This window comes from Neovison vison, chromosome 1 (assembly GCF_020171115.1).
Source record: "Neovison vison isolate M4711 chromosome 1, ASM_NN_V1, whole genome shotgun sequence".
NCBI lineage: Eukaryota > Metazoa > Chordata > Mammalia > Carnivora > Mustelidae > Neogale > Neogale vison.
The window spans coordinates 209755155-209776287 of NC_058091.1; positions in this window are offsets into that span (position 1 = coordinate 209755155).

Here is a 21133-nt window from a genome sequence, read left to right on the forward strand (position 1 = left end):
GTTATACCCAGATACATCATGGCAAAATTTCAGGACACACGAGTAAAAGAGTAAGTGTTCAGAGTTACCACAGAGACAAAACAGATTGCCTACAATAGGATAGGATGTAGACTGGCAGGATATAATACAAATATTATATAGAAGTCCATATAATAATAGTTTAAAAGGCCTGAGATGCAATAAATTGCCACCAAGAATTTTATACCCAGCTGAAAAAGTAAGTTAAGACCACACTTGTGCTCCCACTCCATGAAAGGCTCTTCTCACACTCACTCACAAAGGGAGGCCTAGGAGTGCCTGGCTGACTCAGTCAGTAGAACATGTGACTCTTGATCTCAGGGTCATGAGTTCAAACTCCACATTTGGCATAGAGCTTCCTTTAAAAAAAAAAAAGGAGAAAGAAAGAAAGGAAGAAAAGAAGGACAGAAGGAAGGGAAGAAGGAAGGGAGTGAAGAGAAAGAAAGGTTGAACCTCACGGTATATCCTGCCACACACCAGACTAAGCTTGCCTCTTCACCAGATGGTGAGAGACTGGGGGCACATGTACCTGCTGATAGGCTGTGCCAAATACTGTTGGTGGTGTTCACCTCGAGCCTCTTTGTATAATATAGGGAAATCCATGCTTGATCTTAGCCAAAAGTCCAAGAAGCAATTATATAACATAGGGAAATCCAAAGTAACCAGACTGGAAAAAAAAAAAAAAGTCTGAAACCAGTATGGTAAGGAAATCACCACCAGCTAATCTGAGAGATTTGTCCATAAATGGAAATTAAACTCCAATAATTAATGGTAAAGGAGGAGACAGGAGAGGATACCTTGAAATTGTGGACTGGAGAGTCAGGATAGAGGACTTTACAAACATTAGCGAAGATCTTGGAAAGGCTACAGTGGGAGGATGAGAGAGACAGAGAGAATCTGTTGAAAAAAGAACCATTAAAGGAAAGCTGTCTCTCACAGTCCTCATCATGAGGTAAGCAGGAAAAAAAATTTACCTGGCAAATTCATAAGCACAAACCTGCCCACACTAGGTTTGGTATGCACATTAATTTGTGTGGTCTAGGAAAGTTTGTTCCAAATGCTTCTGGCTCAGTAATGCCCCCAGGCATCTGGCAGAAACAAAGGCAATTCCTCACTAGAAAAATGTACCTTCAGTTCAGGTTTTATTATAATCAATTCCACCACAAAAAATATAAAAGTGATTGTGTGTGTGTGTGTGTGTGTGTGTGTGTGTGTGTTACTGATGTAAGTTAATAGCTCTTCTGATGTGTATTATGCAACTTTGTTATTCAAGCAGCTCAATATATCATTAGTGCTAAAATTGAGCTCCTTCTAGAATTCAAGAGTTGCCAGCTTATTTGCTCAGGTATACATTCCTGAAACCTCCTGCTCCACATTTTATAAAGGCATTACATGATGTTCAATGAACTCCCTCATTTGTGACAATCAATGTTTGACATTCTAAAAGTTTAAGTCATTTGATCCACAGTTAGGTTTTAATAAAATTATACAACTCCCTGGATCTTTAATTATATACTTACCAAGCCATATAGAGCCAATCCTTCTAAAAGGCTTCTTTTATTCAAAATAATAGCCTTCTCTTTAGTGTTTCCTCAACAACTACTAGCCTCTAATAAAACTTGTCATGATTGTTGGGGTTTTTGCAAGAAAGTATATTCTGATACCCCTTTTAGTACCCGGGGTATTATGTGATGGATTACTTAATGTCTATGTGATTAGAAAAAGAGAAGGGAGGTGGAATTCAGGGCATGGATGCAAGTAGTGAGAAGGTGTTGTTTTGAGTGTTAAGCATTAGCTCAGCTGCTGAAACTTTGGAACTGTGGATTAGATGTCCCAGGCCTCACCTGTGTGGCTTGAGGGCACCATCAACTTTTACAACTGTGGGACTTTGACATCTTGCCAATACCTCCCTTTACCTGAGGTCCTTCTGGTAGCCCCTGGGGGTTGTTTCCAGTACTTTCAAGAGCATGTGCTCTCCTACTTTTGTATCCAATCTCCTCTGTGCAATCATCATGTCTACAAACTCCTGTGGGCCCCACAGCCTGAAGGAGATGCTTCCTCTGCTCCTTAGGAAGGAAGGTGACTTGCCTGGAGTGCTATTTCCTTCAGCAAGGCCTTCATAGTGTCACAGTAATACCATCAGTCCTCCCAACGCTGGAGCCAAACTCCCTGCGGGCTCTATAGACGTGGAAATGGGGAGGATGACCATGCCACAGGTCTTAGTCCTGCTCTCTGGACAGGTCTGGGTGGTCAGATATCACCTTATCCCCTCCAATTCATTGTTGCTTTGGTCCCTGGCCCCAAACACCCAAAAAAGCTCTTCTACTCTCCACTCCAATCACTTAATAACTTGATGTACGTGTAGGCTCAACTGGGATATCTAGCTATAAAACATTTTCTTATCCTTTCAAAAAACATCTGGGGAGTACCTGTCACATGCAGGGTCCTGTGATGAAAGCTGTGGCAGACCCAAAGAGGAGTTAGAGGCAGCTACTTGGGCATGAGACTGACATGGTTCCACTCAAAGCAGATGACCAAGGAGCCCAGTTGTAGTATCTTTTCCTAAAGAATCTCATCAAGCCTGACATCATCCATGCTACATTTTGAAATTTGACATTTAAAAATCAGACTTAGGACAATAGGAGAGAAGGCCAAAAAAAGAAAAGCCTGCATTGCTCCCAAAGGGTCATGAATGACGGTGAGTTTTATTATTCAAGAAAATGAATAAAAATTCAAAGCAATTTAAATCTAATACCTGCCTGCCCATAAGGAACCATCATCTCCTGGTACCTAAGCTACCACCAAGCCATTATATACTTTTGGAAGCTGTACTAATTCTTTCAATAAATTCTTGCCTTGGGCGGTGAAGGGCTAGGACTGGAAAACATGGTTCCTCTAATTAGCAAGCCTTATCACCGTGTCCTGTGATGGCAGATGATGAAAGTTCTACATCACTGTAGACAAATAATTCACGTTAGAAGAGACACGCACCTGATTGTCAGGAAAACTTAAGTCATAATAATGATACCTAAAAGAGAGACACTTACTACCATAGGGTGAAAAAACATAACAGTAGTTTCCTACTGTGTGGAAATGTATACATGGATACATTTCACATGACCAAAAAAAAAAAAAAAACTAACTCCTAGATTTCTCTTCCCTCTGAGGCTGTGGGATTTATAGCCAGATATGAATATTTTAGACCCATGCTGTGTAAGACACTAGCCACAGGCCACATGTGGCAAGTCTGAACTGAGATGTGCTGTACATTTAAATGGTATGCCATATTTCAAAGACTTCCTAAAAATAAACAGTCTAGAAGATGTCATCAACATCTTTAAATATTTATCATATGTTGAAATCAATGTTTAGGTTAGGTAAAATACATTAAAAATAATTTCTTTTTCATTTTTTTCCTCTTTTTCATTTTTAAATGTGACTATTAAAAAACTTTAAATTACATTGTAGCTTGCATTATAATTCTACTGGGTAGCCCTGTTTTATTTTTATTTTTCTTTAAGGCTTTATTTATTTATTTGGCACAGAGAGGGAGAGAGAGAGAGAGAGAGCATAAGCAGGCAGAAAAGCAGGCAGAGGAAGAGGGAGAAGCAGGCTCCCAGCTGAGCGAGGAGCCTGATGTGGGACTCCATCCCTGCCCCTTGGGATCACAACCTACCAAATGCAGATGCTAAACTGACTGAGACACCCCGGTGCCCCAGATAGCACTGTTTTAGACATAGCTATATTTACTGTATTTGGAGCTGGCCCTTTTGTGTTTAGATATCTATTTGTTCCACTAATACTACCTCCGACAGGGTTATTCTCACAAGCAAATGTCACGGTTCGGTGTTCTATGAGACAGGTAATTAGTAACTTGACCCTAGAGAAGAGCAGTGTTCTTTCATCGCACTGAATTCAAAAGAAGGCTCACCGTGAAGAAGCCTACAACACAGAGCCTTTACATATTATGGCTTCAGCTATGTGAGCTAGCATAAAAAGCTAAATTAGATAAATCTAGAGAAGATCCCAGTAAGATCCTATGACCACTAGGAACTGATATTATTTGGCCCAAATTGAAAGAAAAATTCTATGGAAATGAATAGAATACACTTGTGTGTCCTCAAGTTGAGAGACTGAAAAACAAGGTCCATGACACTGAAAGCATCCTTGTATAGACTGAATTATGCCCCCCCCCATTCACATATTGAAACCCTCACTTCTGGTATGACTGTATTTGAAGATAGGGCCTTTACAGAGTTAATTAGGGTTAAATGAGGTCATAAGAAGGGGCCCTAATCTCATAGGACTGGTAAGAATTGTATGGGAAGATCACCTGGGTGGCTCAGATGGTTAAGCATGGGACTCTTGATTTTGACTCAGATCACAAGCTCAGGGTGGTAAGATGACCCTGCCTCAAACCCACCTCAAGCCCCAACAGGCTCCATGCTCAGTGGGGAGTCTGCTTGAGAATTTTCCTTCTCCCTACTCCTTTGCCCCTCTTCCCTACTCTCTTTCTCTCTCTCTCTCTCAAATAAATAATCTCGAAGAAGAAAAAGATGATGATGATGATAGAGGAGGAGGAGGAGGAGGAAGGGAAGGAAGAGGAAGAAGAAGGAGGGGATGGGACACCAGACCAGTCCTCTCTCCCCCCTACCCTGCTCCCCAAGTGGGCACAGAGGAAAGGCCGTGTGCAGATGCAGCGAGAAGGTAGCAAAGGCAGCGAGAAGGTCTGCAAGTCAAGAGGAGAGTCCTCACGAGAAACTGAATTTGCCGGCACCTTGATCACAGATGAGCTTCCAGAATTGGGGAGGGGGATGTCTGTTGTTTAAGCCAGACTGCGGTATTTCACTGTGGCAGTCAGAACAGACTAACACAACCTTAAAGAGAATTCTGCAGAAAAAGTTTATACTATTTTAGTGGAGATTTTACTGCCTTCCACTGTTGCTGGTGTGACACTACATAATGGAGAGTGGGTCCCAATGCCTTAACAGTGACACAGAATTACTAAATAAGTCAGCAACACAGTCAAAGGTTCAAGAATGGTAACTTTCCCATCCCTGAGAGGATATTTTGCAAATTTTAAATTCTGCGAAAAGACTGCTGAGATATCTATATGTTCCATGGGACCTTTCTAAAAATGTTCTTGCTGAGGAAGTACCTCAGAAATTTCACGAGAAGCATAAAATCTAAGCTGTGGATGTCGTTTTAATGAATACCAAAGAGATTTTTATCTTGTTCTTTTATCTTGTATTCAAACTAGCCCTTAATTTAATACATCCTCTCCTAAGTAATTCTCATTAATAAGAATATGCTTTAAAATCAGGCCATTATCTATACTAAATTAATGCAAAAGAGCATTTATTTTAATTCTAGCCAGGTGGGTATCAAACTTTTCTGGCATTAAGAATCATGTGTGAAGTTTGTCAAAAATACAGAGTTTGGGAACCCAGTCCCTGGAGATTTTGACCAGGGAGTGTATAGGTGAGGGCCAGACCTTTACATTTAAAATACACCTCAAAGGGATCCTGGCTTGGGCAGTCCCTAGATCACACTTTGAGAAACACTATTCTAGATGTCAAGCAAATTTGAAGAACAGCTTATCCTAAATTTGAATGGAAATATAGTTACTGTTGTCTACATGCTCACCATGAGTATAATTATACTTTGAAATGTATTATGGGCCCTCATTTTTTTTCACTCTCAGTTATATCCTCAACAATGGCAATCTTAATGAAAAGATTTTGTGTGTTAGTTTCATTTACTGTTTCACACACAAACTATGCGCTAAAAATCATGTCGACACTCCATCTGAAGGGGCATTTTTAAAAAGGTGTAAAGAAAATTTGCATTGCACAGGAAGTTTTGATCTAAAATGAACAATGAAAGGAAAAGAGAAATGTACTTTTTCATACAAGTGTGTATTAGAGACATTATTGGTAATTATGTATTCATTTAGGCAACAGATATAAGAGTGTGATATTCTGCTAGCACTGTGAGAGAGACGGGTATGCACCAGGCAGAGATCTCTCCTCAAGAGGCTTACAGTCTTGGGTGCCTGGGTGGCTTAGTGGGTTAAGCCGCTGCCTTTGGCTCAGGTCATGATCTCAGGGTCCTGGGATCGAGTCCCACATCGGACTCTCTGCTCAGCAGGGGGCCTGCTTCCCTCCCTCTCTCTCTGCCTGCTTCTCTGCCTACTTGTGATCTCTGTCTGTCAAATAAATAAATAAAATCTTAAAAAAAAAAAAAAAGAGGCTTACAGTCTTGTAGGGGAGCGCGGACACAGGTCCTGACATGGAAGATAAGATGTACTACACTGTAAGAACAAATCGAACACTATGGGGACTGAGGGGAGGGAATGTGCAGTATGAGTGCAGCAAAGGCTGAGGTGGGGAGATGGTGGAAGGTGAAGCAAGAGACTTATGGGCAAGGGTCAGATCATGAAGAGTCTCGTGTGCTAAACTGAGGATCAATATTTATCGTAAGAGCTTTGGGGAGCCATCATTATGTTCTAAGGAAAGTGATGCCGTGCATTCATTCCCCCAGTCATCACGGAGCACCTGCTGCATGTTCATTCCCGAGTGAAACTGCCAACCAGAGTCACCGGTGAAGCTTTTCAACTGTCTCTGAGCCCAGGCCCCCACCCAGACCCACGCAGCTAGGAACTTGAGGGCTGTGAGGCACTGCATTATTGAAAATCTTTCCTTCTCAGTGATTCTGAGGCATAGCCAAGTGAGGCGACCACCATTGAAGGGCATGCTGAAAGAGATACACAGACCACTCTTCGCCCTAAGATGTCTTTTCAGGAAGAACATTTGAGCAAAGGAACTGAGCTAGTGATAAAATCATGTTTATGACAGATGTTGCTGCAATCAACAGGACAGGAGCCAGTGACAGGGAATCTGGACAGGTACAGTAGAAGTCAACTGAATGGGTGACTTAAATTCTTGAACTAGGGAAAAGACACTCTGAAAAATTATTTTAGGAAATTGTTTTGTCTGTGATGTCCAGAATAGACATCTGTGCCTCTCCGGAGGCACAGACACCAGGAATTGCTGAACGCAGTAATCCGAGCATAGGATTATGGCAGGCGATTAAGGTGAGGTCCGAAGGGATGGAGAACAGTAGATGAAGTGAGTGACAGTGTTTGGAAACTGCCACGTGGCTTGTAACGTGTGTCACTAACAAGGAAGGATAAAAAGACAAAGAGAGTAGGAAAAGAAAGAAAATAAGGCCTGATAGAAAGAAAGTGGACAAGATATTGGTGAAACTTGCATTGCAGGAAAGATACTTTTGTCTAGAAAAGTAAACTGCTAGTCGTTTGTATATAACCTTTAATGGAAGGTACTTGAAACTGCACTGGACGTTGCCATTTTGCAGATGGAAAACTGATGCAGAGGCCGACCAATATTCCAAAATGTCAAATAAAAGTGGCAACTTCTCTTTTGAGACTCGGACTTGAAGTTTATTGTTGTTACTATTTTCAAATAAACACCATACCCGCAATCTTGTTGCTATTTTTAAGTTATTAGTATCAATTATTAATATTTACAGATTTTTTTTTTCATTAAAAACCTAGAACTACCTCTTTGTTCCTCTACCCTTGCTTTGTTGAGGTGTCTCTCCTCATGCCCATGCTTTGGTTGGAAGTCAATTACGATAACAAGGGTGAAAAGGAAATAAGCCTCTTGCCAGGGCCTCCTGCCAGGGACAGATGCACTCGCTCTCTGTTGCTTCCTGTGCACAAAGGACGCTTAAGCTTTAAACTGAAAGCTTGAAAGAAAACAAGGCCGCATACATGTGTGCAGGCTGTGCACTGCACAGCTCCAGAGCACTGTTCACCTCTGTAGATTTGTATATTTAATTTCCAGCAGATGGAAATCAAGTGTTTGAGGGAGGAGCGCCTTTATCCAATTCTCACTAAGGCGCTATAACGGGCTCAAACAATGCTAAAGAAACCCTCTTTTTTCAATGTTTCTCAAACCATGGTCTTAGGACTAACTACATTAGAATCCTTTAGGAACTGACTTAAAAATAAAGATCTCTGAATCTAATTTCAGTCTACTGAGAAGGACCCTGGATTCAGCATTTTAAACAAAGTCCCACTAGGCAGTCCTCACATGTAAACACAACTTTCCAATTACTTTTCAATGGGTCATTTTCCCTCCACCAATCATAATGACATAAAGAAATATATGAATTTTAAACCATTTTATGATAAAACAAAAGATCCAGCACATGATTTCCTAACTGCCCTCTGTTTAAGAATTAAAATAAGGGAATAAAAAAACAGGTGTAGATGATGAGAACAAAGGTCAGAACTTCAATGTTAGAGATACGAAGAGGTGCCTCAAAATAATGTAGGAAATGCTATACTAGCTCATGTGTCTGAACTACTCAACCCAAAATGTCACCTCTATCTCTCTCCATGACCCCAAAAGTCTGTATTGGGAGTATTTTTCAAAAATCCCTAACTTGACCATTATGGTTCATTGATCAATTTTATAAGCTCTCATCAAACATTTTATGTTTTCAGTTTGCACAACCCATGAAACAATACAGGTCTTGTTTATTATGTAATGTGTACATTTTCACCTATCTTCCTGAAAGGACCTTTGTCGAGCTTTAAGTAGGATTCTAAGTGGCTGTGCCATGGGACGTGAGGGACAAAACAGTATTTGCCCTAGCATTCCCATTGATCCTTGATTTACAGGCTGCAGCAGAGCCCCTTGCAGAAAGAAGAGCCTTAATCTTTTCAGTCTGTCCTCATAACAAAAGCCACCATTGCCTTTTAGTCATTTTAGTGATCCTTGTAAGGATATTCTTTTTTTTTTTTTTTCATCCTCTTTGTCTTTTTTAAGGTTTGGCGACCTGAAATATACACAGTTGTCTATATATCTACATATACGCCAACAATTTCTCATAAGCATAAATCATGCATGTGTTGCTTCTAGTATAATTCTTCATCATGACATAGTTTTCTGACCTTTTGAGCTATTGTTCAAGACCTAAATAAAAGTAATCCCCGATATTGAAATATCAGAGATTGAAATCTGATAAAAATGGAAAATCATCCAGGTAGAAGAGCCAAGAGGAACTGAATTACATTCGCCACCTGTTTTCCCATGAGCAACATCACCTTCCATCTTACAGAGACTCCCCCTTAGCTGCCTGGCTTCCATCCAAGTCCACAGTTTGGCCGGGAAGGTCTAAGGCAGGAAACTGCACTGCAGGGACATGGCGAAAGGGAAGCATCCAACAAAGCATCACCTGGACAGTGGTGATACTGCTTCTTCCATATGCCTCATGATTACTTAAAAGATTCCGATCCTGACCTCCATGAGCATTCATGCTGAGCCACGCAGGTATTGAGAGGTCCTGCTTTACAGGGGAAAGAATGGCTGAAAGAACCGCACCCAAAAGCCCAGTACTGGGTATTTTTGTGCCTTGCTTTACAGAAAGGCACAGACTTAGGTGCCATTCATGTTGAAAGTCACTCTGTGTTTGTCAGTGATGGCACAAGCCAGCTGAGATGGCAGCAGGGGCGTCCTGAATCCCTTGTTGGGCTACTTGACCTTGCCCTCCCACGTTTGCTCACACACTGTTCTGATCTGCAATTCTGTTCTTCTGACCGGTTTCTGTTTAAATGAACCCTCTGTTTCCTTACTTGAGTGCCCCTTTTGGACCCCCATCTGGGATGACTGAGGAGACTTTCCTATGTGACTCCCACTCAGGACCCCACTGCTTGCCTCAGAGGTTGATGCCCAAATCTCAAACACAGCCTTCAGTGCATAAACACGGAACCCTTACCCACGCAGCTGGCTGCATTTCTCCTGGGCTTATTTGCTCCTGGATACGACATTTGGATGCTGTCTATGAACCAGGAAGCTAGCTCTTACCAGATACCAAATCTACCAGCACCTTGATCTTGGTACTTCACAGACTGCAGAACTACAAGAAATAAATGTTTTTAAGCTATTCAGGCTATGCTATTGTTGTTACAGCAGTGCGGACAGGCTAGGACTGATGCTCAAAGCAGAAAATTCAGAAGACTAATCTAATATGAGGGGAGGGGTAGAATCAGAAGCAAGGAGATTCAACAGTCGAAAAGAGCACCACGGCAGTGAATTAAGAATGGCAGTGGGAAAAGGACAGCCATTTCAAAACAAAACAAAATAAAACAAAAAAACAAAAAACGAGGGACGCCTGGGTGGCTCAGTGGGTTAAAGCCTCTGCCTTCGGCTCAGGTCATGATCCCAGGGTCCTGGGATCGAGCCCTGACTTGGGCTCTCTGCTCAGCAGGGAGCCTGCTTCCTCCTCTCTCTCTGTCTGCCTCTCTGCCTGCTTGTGATCTCTGTCTGTTAAATAAATAAAATCTTAAAAAAAAAAAAATGAAAACAAAAACAAAAGACCCTAGGGATGAGTCCTATGTTTTGAAAGCAGTACCTTTCAGGGCTAGACCTCACTCCTCTCAGAGTCTGGCTTTCACTCAGCCTTGCACTCTGTGTTTTGACTTATTCCTGATAGCTGCAGCACCAAACCTTTGCCTCGTTGTCTTTGTACACTTCTCTCTCGCATTTTGCATCTGACCTCTCCGGCTCTGATTCTGACCTCTGACTCTCTCCATCACCATCGTTCATGTTGGTCCCCTTACCTTACCCAGTTGAGCATCTTCTCCAGAAAACCAGCCTCGGTTCAACTACTGGAAGCTGCATTCTCCTTAGGTTTGTGCTGATTTCAAAACTGGAACTCATTTGCCTGACAAAGTGATTGGGCATGAGTGATAAGACATTAGTAGAGAGTCTGTGATCCTGGAATTTAGGACCTGGTGTTGAGGACTGGTTGAATGGAGGTTCTTTATATAGAAATAAAAGGTGAGGAAAAGCCATCTCTTTGCACACATAAGTTAGAGGTGATGATGAGACATTCAAATCGAAATGTCTGACACCAATCTGACTTACAGGGTGGTCACTAAAAACAGAGGTCAGGACCAGAGTCATAGCACATAAGACACATAAGGCTGTGCACTGCATAACTCCAAGGGGTGACATTCACATAGACTAGGATGGAAAAGGCACACCCTAGGGTTGTACAAAGTCACAGTCTTGGTCAGAGCAGGGAATTAGCACATGGAGGAAATAGATGAAGCCAGGACATAAGACGACTAAGGGGAGAGAGCAAACGAGGAGAAAATCACGGGGCTAAGATTGCACTTTGGGAAAAATCTAGGGGGTAAAAGAGAAACTTTATCAAAGGATATAGAGAAATGAAGTGTTACCATGAGTTAAGGAGGATTTCAAGGAGGAAAGAATCAATCGCAAATGCCACAGAAAGGCTATAGAAAAGAAGACCTAAAAAAGAATTTAAGAGGAAGTATACAGTAGTTCTTCCCTTCCTATATCTGCAGAAGGATGTACCAAATTCCCAGTGAATGTCAGAATCCCCAGATAGTACCAAACCCTATATACACAATGATTCCCCTATACATACATACCTATGACAAAGTAACTTACAAATTAGGCACAGTGAAGAGATGAACAACAATAACTAATATTAAAATAGAACAATTAGAACAATATACTGTAATAAAAGTGGTGTAAATGTGGTCTTTCACACAATACCCAAAATATTTCATTGTCTCAGACTGTACTTGCTGTTCTCCTGACTACGTGAGACGATAAAATGTCTTCATGACGGGATGACACGAGCCGAATGGCGCAGGCCCTGGGACCTAGCCATAGGCTGCTGGTGCACTCCCAGCCCGTTGGAAGGAGGACCACCTGCTTCCAGAGGGCGCTTTGCCATGAGTAACCAAACGGTGGAAAGTGAAACTACAGGTAGGTGAGGACAACTGTAACGCAAGGAAGAGGACTGACCAGGAAGTGAGGACTCGGGCCTCCAGTCTTGACGCCCCATGCCTCAGGCAAGGCTCCTAACATTGGCGAAAACTTCTCTTTTCTGTGAGTGGTTACTGAGAAAACAGTAATCTTATTTTTTTTTTAAGATTTTATTTATTTGAGAGAGAGAGACAGAGTGAGAGAGCATGAGAGAGAAGGTCAGAGGGAGAAGCAGACTCCCCATGGAGCTGGGACCCCGATGTGGGACTTGATCCCAGGACTCGGGGATCATGACCTGAGCCGAAGGCACTCACACAACCAACTGAGCCACCCAGGCGCCCCAAAACAGATTTCTTTTATTGGATGTTTCCACGTGCCAGGCACTGGTAAAGTACTTAATGCAGTTATTCTCCATGACGCCTCTGTCATAGGTTTCCAATATTACTCCCATTTTGCAAGTAAAGAGACTGAGGCACTGAAGTAAAGCCTAAAGTGACACAGCCAAAAAAATGGCAGTGCCAGAATCTGACAAACGAGACGGTTTGGCCAGCGCTAGGGCCATCTTAATATAGACAAACTAGAGGACTGCTAGTGACCTCGCAGGATGTGTTCTGAATAGAGGTGAGAGAGAAAAAACACGATAATGAAAGAAAGGATGTGTGGTGATAAAAAGGAGAGAAAAAGGATTGTGAGCATTAAGGGCAACAGGGTCAAGTAACGATGGTTTCGAGAAAGATGAGACCTGTGTATAGTGTTGCTTGAGGGAAAGGAACCAGTGAAGAGGAAGAGATTGAAAATGCTGGAGACTGAGGAAAATTGATGGAGCAGCATTCCAGAAAAGATGAGTTAGCCTGGAACAGAGAGAGAACATCCAAGATGACACAGACCCGCGTTTTGAAGCAGAGAGTAGGAAAGATGGGAAAATTCACGTCTGATGTCCTTGCCTTTAGGAAATAAAAGAAAAATTGACTCAAAGTAGACATTGGCTCTGCTGAAATTTTTTCAAGTTTTTATTATCATAGAAGTAAAATGTACTCACTATAGAAAATTCAGGAAAATTATATATACATATATATGTATATATAATTTAGGAAAAATATAGAAAATTAGGAAAACATCACCTAAGTCCTAGGAAACAAAGATACCACTGCAGTATATTTCCTTCCAGACAACTGGTATTCTCTCCCTTCCACATATTAACATTAGCAATTCTAGTTATAATTTAGCTTTCATAAGGCTCATATTTAAAGTTCATTTAATATTCTAGCAAGTATCTGTGCTATAACATCCTTAACCATGTCTCACATATGAGCTGCTTCCAGTATTTTACTATTTCATAAATAAAGCTGCATATAGAATTTATTCTATACTTTAGCTCATTTTCAAATGATAGAACCCTGAAAGTTTAACTACCAAGTCAATGACCTTATACAATTGCAAACATCTTTAAGGCTTCTGACACTTCTTAAACGATTTTACATTTTACATTTTACCAACTGTGGATAAAAATACTCAATTGTTTCCTAAATCCTTTCAGGGTTTAGGAAACAAAACAAAAAACAAAAAACTTTGTTAATTTGACAGATGAAAAAGTAGTACTTATATGACATTTCTCTTACTAATAGTGAGGCTGATGAATTTTTCATGTATTTGTTTATTGTTTTTTTCTACTTTGTAAAGTGTTTATTTTAGTCCTTAGTACATTTATCTTTTGGGTTCATAGTGTACTAAAATTTTAGGAGTTATTTATATAATAAAGATATTAACATGTTCCCACTTTAAGCCTCTTTACTAGATTTTAACTTTGATTATTACTTTTATAAAATGTATTAATTAAAACACCTTTTCTTGTTATTATAAAAAGTTGTATTCTGAGCTGGGTTCATCAATCTCCCTTTAATCAAATGAATTCTCCCATTCAGTTCCCTTTTGGCTCGAGTTGGTCAGAGCTGGTATCTGTGGGTTACAACAAAGAACTCTAATAAACCCAGCAATAATCAATTAAGGACTGCAGTAAAAAGAAGCTGATATATGTTAGCTACCAGAACCATAAAATATCCAGGAATAAATTTACGAGCAAGCATGCTAGACCTCCAGGAAGAAAACTATAAATCTTTGCTGAGGGTATAGGAAACAACTTGAATGGAAGAAGAGCATACCCTTTGCCTACTGAGAACTGACTGTTATGAAGACATCAATATTCTGCCAAGGGGTTGTGTAAATTCAATGCCATTCCAACGGGATTATTTGGAATATGACAAGTTAGTGCAGATCTTGAAAAACTAATATGTGAGAGCAGCCAGAAACTTTTTTTGAAAATTACAACCTAATATAAGGCAACAGTTAGTATAACACCTTGTTTGGGCTTAGGGCAGAATAGACAGGTAGAGTGCAAGATTCTGGAGATAAACCTGGGTAAATATTGGGAGTAAACATTTTTTTTTTAACATGATAAAAGCAGAATTTCAGATCAGTTGGGAAAGGGATGGGTTGTTCAATAAACTGATCTTGAAATAGTTGCGTCATGACTTCCAAGATACCACACTCTGCAAGTTTTCCCCATTCCTTATTGGCTGCTCCTTTCTGTCTCATTTACTGTCTTCTCCTTCTCCATCTTTGTGCACCAGGATTTGAACACTGACCCGACTTTTTTTTTTTTTACATCTCCCTTATCTGAAAATCTGACTTCATATATATATATACATATATGTATATATATGTGTGTATATATATATATATATATATATATATATTTTTTTTTTAGAAAGGGGGAGGAGAAAACAGAGGGAGAGAGAATCTCGGGAGGGCTCCACACTAGGAGCAGAGGCTGACTTGGGGCCTGATCTCACAACCCTGAGATCATAACCTGAGCCTTAATCATGACTCGGATGCTTAAGTGACTGAGCCATCCAGGATCCCTGAAAATCTGACTTTAAATACCATCTCCCTACCTACAAGTCCTAACTTAGTCTCTCTAACCCTTATCTAACTCCTAAACCCTGGTGTTATGCATAAACAGCCTATCTGACATTCTACTTATGATAGCTAAAATTTAATATTTCAGGTGCCTGGTTGGCTCAGTCCATTAATCAGCTGCCTTCGGCTCAGGTCATGATTCCAGGGTCTTGGGATCGAGCCCCGCATTGGGCTCCAGCCCCGCATCGGGCTCCCTGCTCATCGGGAGCCTGCTTCTCCCTCTCCCTCTGCCTGCCTCTCTGCCTGCTTGTACTCTCTATATGTCTGTCAAATAAATAAATAAAATCTTTAAAATAAATAAATAAAATTTAATATTTCTACACCAGACCAAGTTAATTCCCCTTCCACTTCTACCTTCCCCATCCCACCACCAAACACATAAACACAGATTATAGCATAGGTTATAGCTCCCTTAATATTTCCTATCTTGGTAAATAAGCCCCTATCCACCAAGGTGATCAATGCAAAAACCTGAGTCATCTCTGATTTCTGCTTTTCCTTCTGCCTGCAACATTCACTCTACCAGCACATCTACTGGTTCTACTTTAGACAGAGAGTAAAAATGAGTGCTTAAGAACATGAGCCCTAAAACCAAGCCATCTGGGTTCCCATCCTGGCTCTACCATTGACCAATGCTGTTGTTACTTTGGGCAACCTATCTCACTTGATCAAGATGTTATCTGTAAAACAAGGATAATGCCATTATCCAATTCATAGGGTAATGGTTGGGATTAACAAGTTCTTAAGAGATTGGAACAGTAGCTGATGCATTGTTAATATGTTTAATAAATGTCAGTTACTATTATTATCTCCAAAATATACCTTAAATCTGTCTAGTTCTCTCCATATTCATGTATAGCTCCTTAGTTCAAGCCACAATCATCCCTTCTAACTCATCTGGCCATTTATTTCTTTTTCCTTTTTTAAGACTTTATTTATTTATTTGAGAGAGAGACAGTGAAGGAGAGCATGAGAGAGGAGAAGGTCAGAGGAAGAAGCAGACTCCCTGTGGAGCTGGAAGCCCCATGTGGGACTCGATCCCAGGACCCCAAGATCATGACCTGAGCCAAAGGCAGTTGTTTAACCCACTGAGCCACCCAGGCACCCCTGGCCACTTTTTTTACTGCCGTACTATAATTTGTTCTCCACATTCACAGTCACGAGGCCTTTTTCAACTATAAGTTGGATCAGATATTCTACTAATAACTTTCACTGTTTTTTTTTTTTTTTTACTTTAAAAATTTATTTATTTATTTAGGTGGGGTGGGGAGAGAGAGAGAGGGAGAGCACAAGTGGTTGGGAAGGGCAGAGGAAGAAGCAGACCCCACTGAGAAGCAAGCCCGACCTGGGTTCCATCCAAAGACCTGTGGGATGACAACCTGAGCTGAAGGCTGATGCTTAACCAATTGATCCACCCAGGCACCTTCTCTGTCTTCTTTAGTGTGGCCTGAAAGTCCTACATGAACTACCCCTAATCCAACACTCTGCCTCATCTGGTAATATTCTCTGTCTCACTCCCTTCGTTCCATCTATAGGAGAGTCTTATTCTGTTGCTTGAAAGCACTAAGCTTGCTGCAGCCTCAGAGCCTTTGCCTGTGTTTGCTTGCTCCTTTGCCTAGAACCCTCTTTTCTTGGGTCTTCCAATGGTGGATCCTCAATACAAATGTACTATCTTAGAAGAGCTTTCCCTTCCCATAGTATCTAAACAAAGCTCTATTATTCTCCATCATATCATCCTGTTTTATTTCCTTCTAGCTATCTGATACTACCTTATTTATTTTTTGTTTAATTTTTTGTTGAATCTCTCTTTCACGTAAACTATATGAGAATAGGGACCATGTCTGTCTGTTTGTTTTTTAAGTTTTATTTACAATGCTTGGAATGGTGTTTAGCACTTTGCAGATGCTTAAGAATTTTATTGGATGATTTTTAATAAATTGGTGAGTTACTAAATAAATTTTTTAAAACAGGCCATTGGGTCTTCACCTTATAGCTTATATAAAGATAAATTTCCAACTGACTAATTCTCTAAACATTAAAAAAAACAATAAAATAATGATCATATTAAAGAAAACTACAGGCAAACAGTTTTGTGTTCTTGGAGTAGGAATGATCTTTCTCAACAAGAAAAAAATGCTATGAAAGCATAAGGAAAATATTGACCAGTTCAGCTGGATAAAAGTTGGAAAACTGCATAACTAAAGATACAATGCTCAAAGTTAAATAGACAAAACAGGCTGAGAGAAAGCAAAATATAAAGGGCCTTATCATTGTAGATGCAAAAATCCTCAAAATACTAGCAAACCAAATCCTGCAATATATGAAAAGGTTTATATACTACATCCAAGTGCAATTTACCCTAGGGATTCAAGATTGGTTTAACATGAAAATCATTCATTATAACATGCCATATTAAGAGAATAAAAACCAAAAAAAAAAAAACCCCATATATTCAACTCATGAGATATAGAAAAGCATTTGACAAAATTCTACATATATTCATGATCTTAGAAAAGACAAAATCTATTAATAAACTTGTAATAGAAAAAAATTTCCTCAACCTGATAAAAGGGAGTCTCTAAAAAATCTATGGCAAAATCATTCCTTATGGTGAAAGACCAAATGCTTTTCCCTATGATGAGGAATAAGACAAAGATGCCTACGTTTACGTCAGTTCAGCATAGTACTGGAGGTTCTAGCCAGGGAGGTCAGGCAAAGAAAATAAATCAAAGGCATCTCGATAGAAAAATAAGTAAAATTACTTTTACTGTAGCTGAAACATTCTTATATACAGAAAATCCTAAGGAATCCACTAAAAGGCCAATAAAGAAAAAAAATTCAGCAAAGATCCAGGACACAAGATCAATATACAAAAATCAATTTATGTCTATACACTGACAATGAACTATCCAAAATAAAGTTGACCTCAGCAACCACTAATCTACTTTCTGTCTCTATGGATTTGCCTATTCTGGACATTTCATCTGAATGAAATTATATTATATGTGGTCTTTTGTGACTGACTTCTTTGACTTGGCATGTTTTCAAGGTTTTTCCATCTTATAGCATGAATCAGTTCTTTTTCTTGTTTATTGCTGAATAATATTCCATTGCATGGATATAGCACATTTTGTTTAACAAGTTCATGAGCTGATAGTCATTTGGGATTCTACCCCCAACACACACACATTTTGGCTATTATGAGTGATGCTGTTATGAACATTCATGTATAAGTTTTTGTGTGAACATACATTTTCAACTCTTGTGTTGAATGTCCTAAGTGAACTTTCTGAGTGTTGTGATAACTTGATATTTAACTTTGTCGGGAACTGCCAAACTGTTTTCCAAAGTAGTAGCACCATTTTACGTTTTCACCAGCAGTGTGTGAGGTTTCTGATTTCTCTAAAGCCTCATTAAAACTTTTTATAGTCTTTTTTATTATAGCCATCTTAGTGGGTGAGGCATGGTATCTTGTTGTGGTTTTAATTACATTTCCTAAGGGCTAGTGGTGTTGAGCATCTTCTCATGTGCTTATTAGTCATTTGGGTATCTTCTTTGAAGAAATGTCTATACAGATCCTTTGTCCATTTTTAAGTTGTCTTTTTTTTTTAAAAGATTTTATTTATTTATTTGTCAGAGAGACACAGAGAGAGAGAGAGAGAACACAAGCAGGGAGAGTGGCAGGCAGAGGGAGAAGCAGGCTCCCTGCTGAACAAGGAGCCCGATGCAGGATTCGATCCCAGGACGCTAGGTTGATGACCTGAGAAAAAGGCAGATGCTTAACCAACTGAGCCACCCAGATGTCCCTAGGTTGTTTCTTCAGTTGTTGTGAGTTCTTTATATATTTTATCAGATATGTAATCTGCTAACATTTTTCTCCCTTTTGTGAATTGTCTTCTCACTGTCTTTTTTTTTTCCTCCTGGTAAAGAGTTTTCTCTGATGTAATGGTTAGATTTTTTTTTATAATTTTTTAAAAAATTCAAGTATATTAGCTTTCGGTGTAACTTTTCACTTACTTGATGGTGTCCTTTGAAGCACGAAAATGTTTAATTTTGATTAAATCCAATTGATCGATTTTTCTTTAGCATCTTGTGTTTTTGGTGTTGTATCTAAGAAACCATCACTTAATCCAAGGCCACAAAGATTTGTTTCTGTGTTTTCTTCTAAGAGTTTTTGCTCTTATATGTGGATCTATAACCCATTTTGAGTTATTTTTGTACATAATGTTAGGGGTCTTTTTTTTTTTCTTTTTGCATGTGAATAGCTGGTTGTCTAAGCACCTTGTATTGAAGACTATTCTTTTCCCACTGAATTGCCTTGGTACTCTTGTTTAAAAAAAAAAAAACAAAAAACCCTACCTTTAAAAATATGATATTTTGTTTTGATAAAAAGTGGTAGCATAACAAATGGGTGTTCTTTGGCTTCTTGGTGACTTCTGACATTCAGTTGAATAGTTGTCACAAGTATCATCAGTAGCTGCAGTGGTTTTCATCTAGAGAAACCACCAATCCTACAATTCTCTAACCAAAGACGGGATTTTAAATGGGACTCTGTCTCAGATTCAACCAGGGCTCTAAGGCAATAGGTGCTTTTGTGCATTTAAGCAAAAAAGCAACCCCACTGGGTAGGTGGATTACAAGAAAGTGCCCCTGCTGGCACCCTGTGTTGCTAGAGGAGCAAGGGCTGGAGTCAGCACTTACTCATCCCCTTAGCTTGATATCTTTATGTAGGATGCAAACTGCGTAATCATTCACCATCGGCTTGGCTTTCATCTACAGCAAATTTTCAAAGTGAGTTTCAAGGTCATCTAAGCAGGACTTACAAAAGAGTTGGCAGAAACTATTAACTCTATCCTTAAAAAAAAAAAAAAAAAAAAAAAAAAGAGGTTGGAGAGGCCAAGAGAAAAGATATCTTTGGAGAGAGTTGGGTTGAGACTCTAACTCCCCGAAAGGTCAGGTGGGGAGGGAGATATTTCTTCTTCATCTCAAGTGTGAGAAGGCCCTTTTTGGGACCACCTAGAAAGCATCCCATTCCCTAGGAGATGGGAACTGCATGACTGACACAGCCTGAAAAAAAATATGCACTGGCGCAAGCTCCTTCAGCCATGGATTAGAGGGGAAACACTGAAGTCCAAGTGACATCAGACCAGTGCTGCATGGAGCAGATGAAGAAGCCATGAATGAGCAAGTCAGGCCAGTGCTGTCTAAGTATCTGCCCAGAAGGAGCACCTGGAAAGGTGAGGAGATGAGCGTAAGGAGTTACAAGTTTTCTGCGAGATACTCAAGAGCTAACGGAAGCATTAGAAAGAACCACCTACAAGAGACAGGTCTCTGTTTTCCAAATGCCCTTCCAAGTGAGAGATCCCTAGAGATTTGGGAGTCAAAGAAAGAAAATCCATAGATGTGCCCATGAGAGAAAAAGTCAGGCTTAACCATCCACCAGTTCTGAAGAGGACCAACACGGGCTCAGAAGGATACCCGTCAAGGAAACCTTTGCCTATTTCTTTATCCCTTATTTTCTCCTTCATTCACATCCAACCCTGGAGGGGTCAGAAATCACAGTGAATGACAGAAAAGACAAGGCAGAATGAAGAGAGAAGTCAGCTTCTCCCCATTTCCTCCTGGGAGTTCCAAGTAGGAAAAAGATACTTAACTTCAAATCCGTGTTTTAAGTTTTAACTATTACACAGAGTAGGCGTTAATTACTAACACAAGTCTCACTGTTGGTTATAAGTGTCCAAAAGACATTTTGTTAGCTAAGGATTTCCATATAAATACATATTTATAATTGTCCCTTCCAGTCGACCCCTCCCCAAAGGCCAGGGGAAAATGAATTTCAGAGAGGGAGTTTAAATAGGCAGAATGGGAAGAGGGAGGAGAAGTAAAATGGTATTTGCGTGCACTCTAACAGCGCTGCTTACTCAACGTATTCATTCCTGAACTATCAAAATCAATAAACTACCACATAAAAAGTAGCCATGTCTCTTTAAATCAGATAATGCCATTTCAAGACTCTCTGTAAAAAATGACTTTGATTCAATTCGAACAATACTTTAAGTAGTTCCCTAAAGAAATAACTGTACTGTAATTTGGGCATTGATAGCTGTAACACGATTTAAACACGGCTTCACTTTTCTGTCTTAATACGATTCCCCCCACTGCATCGTTCTGGTGTGCTGTTTTGATGATCCTGTCACTTAGGGTTCTTTGAGCTCAGTTTTAAGGAGTCAACAATGAATGAAATGAACTCAGGTTTGGGATCCGTTTTCAAGAATTCTCCACATAGTTTGAAACTGCCCTAGATA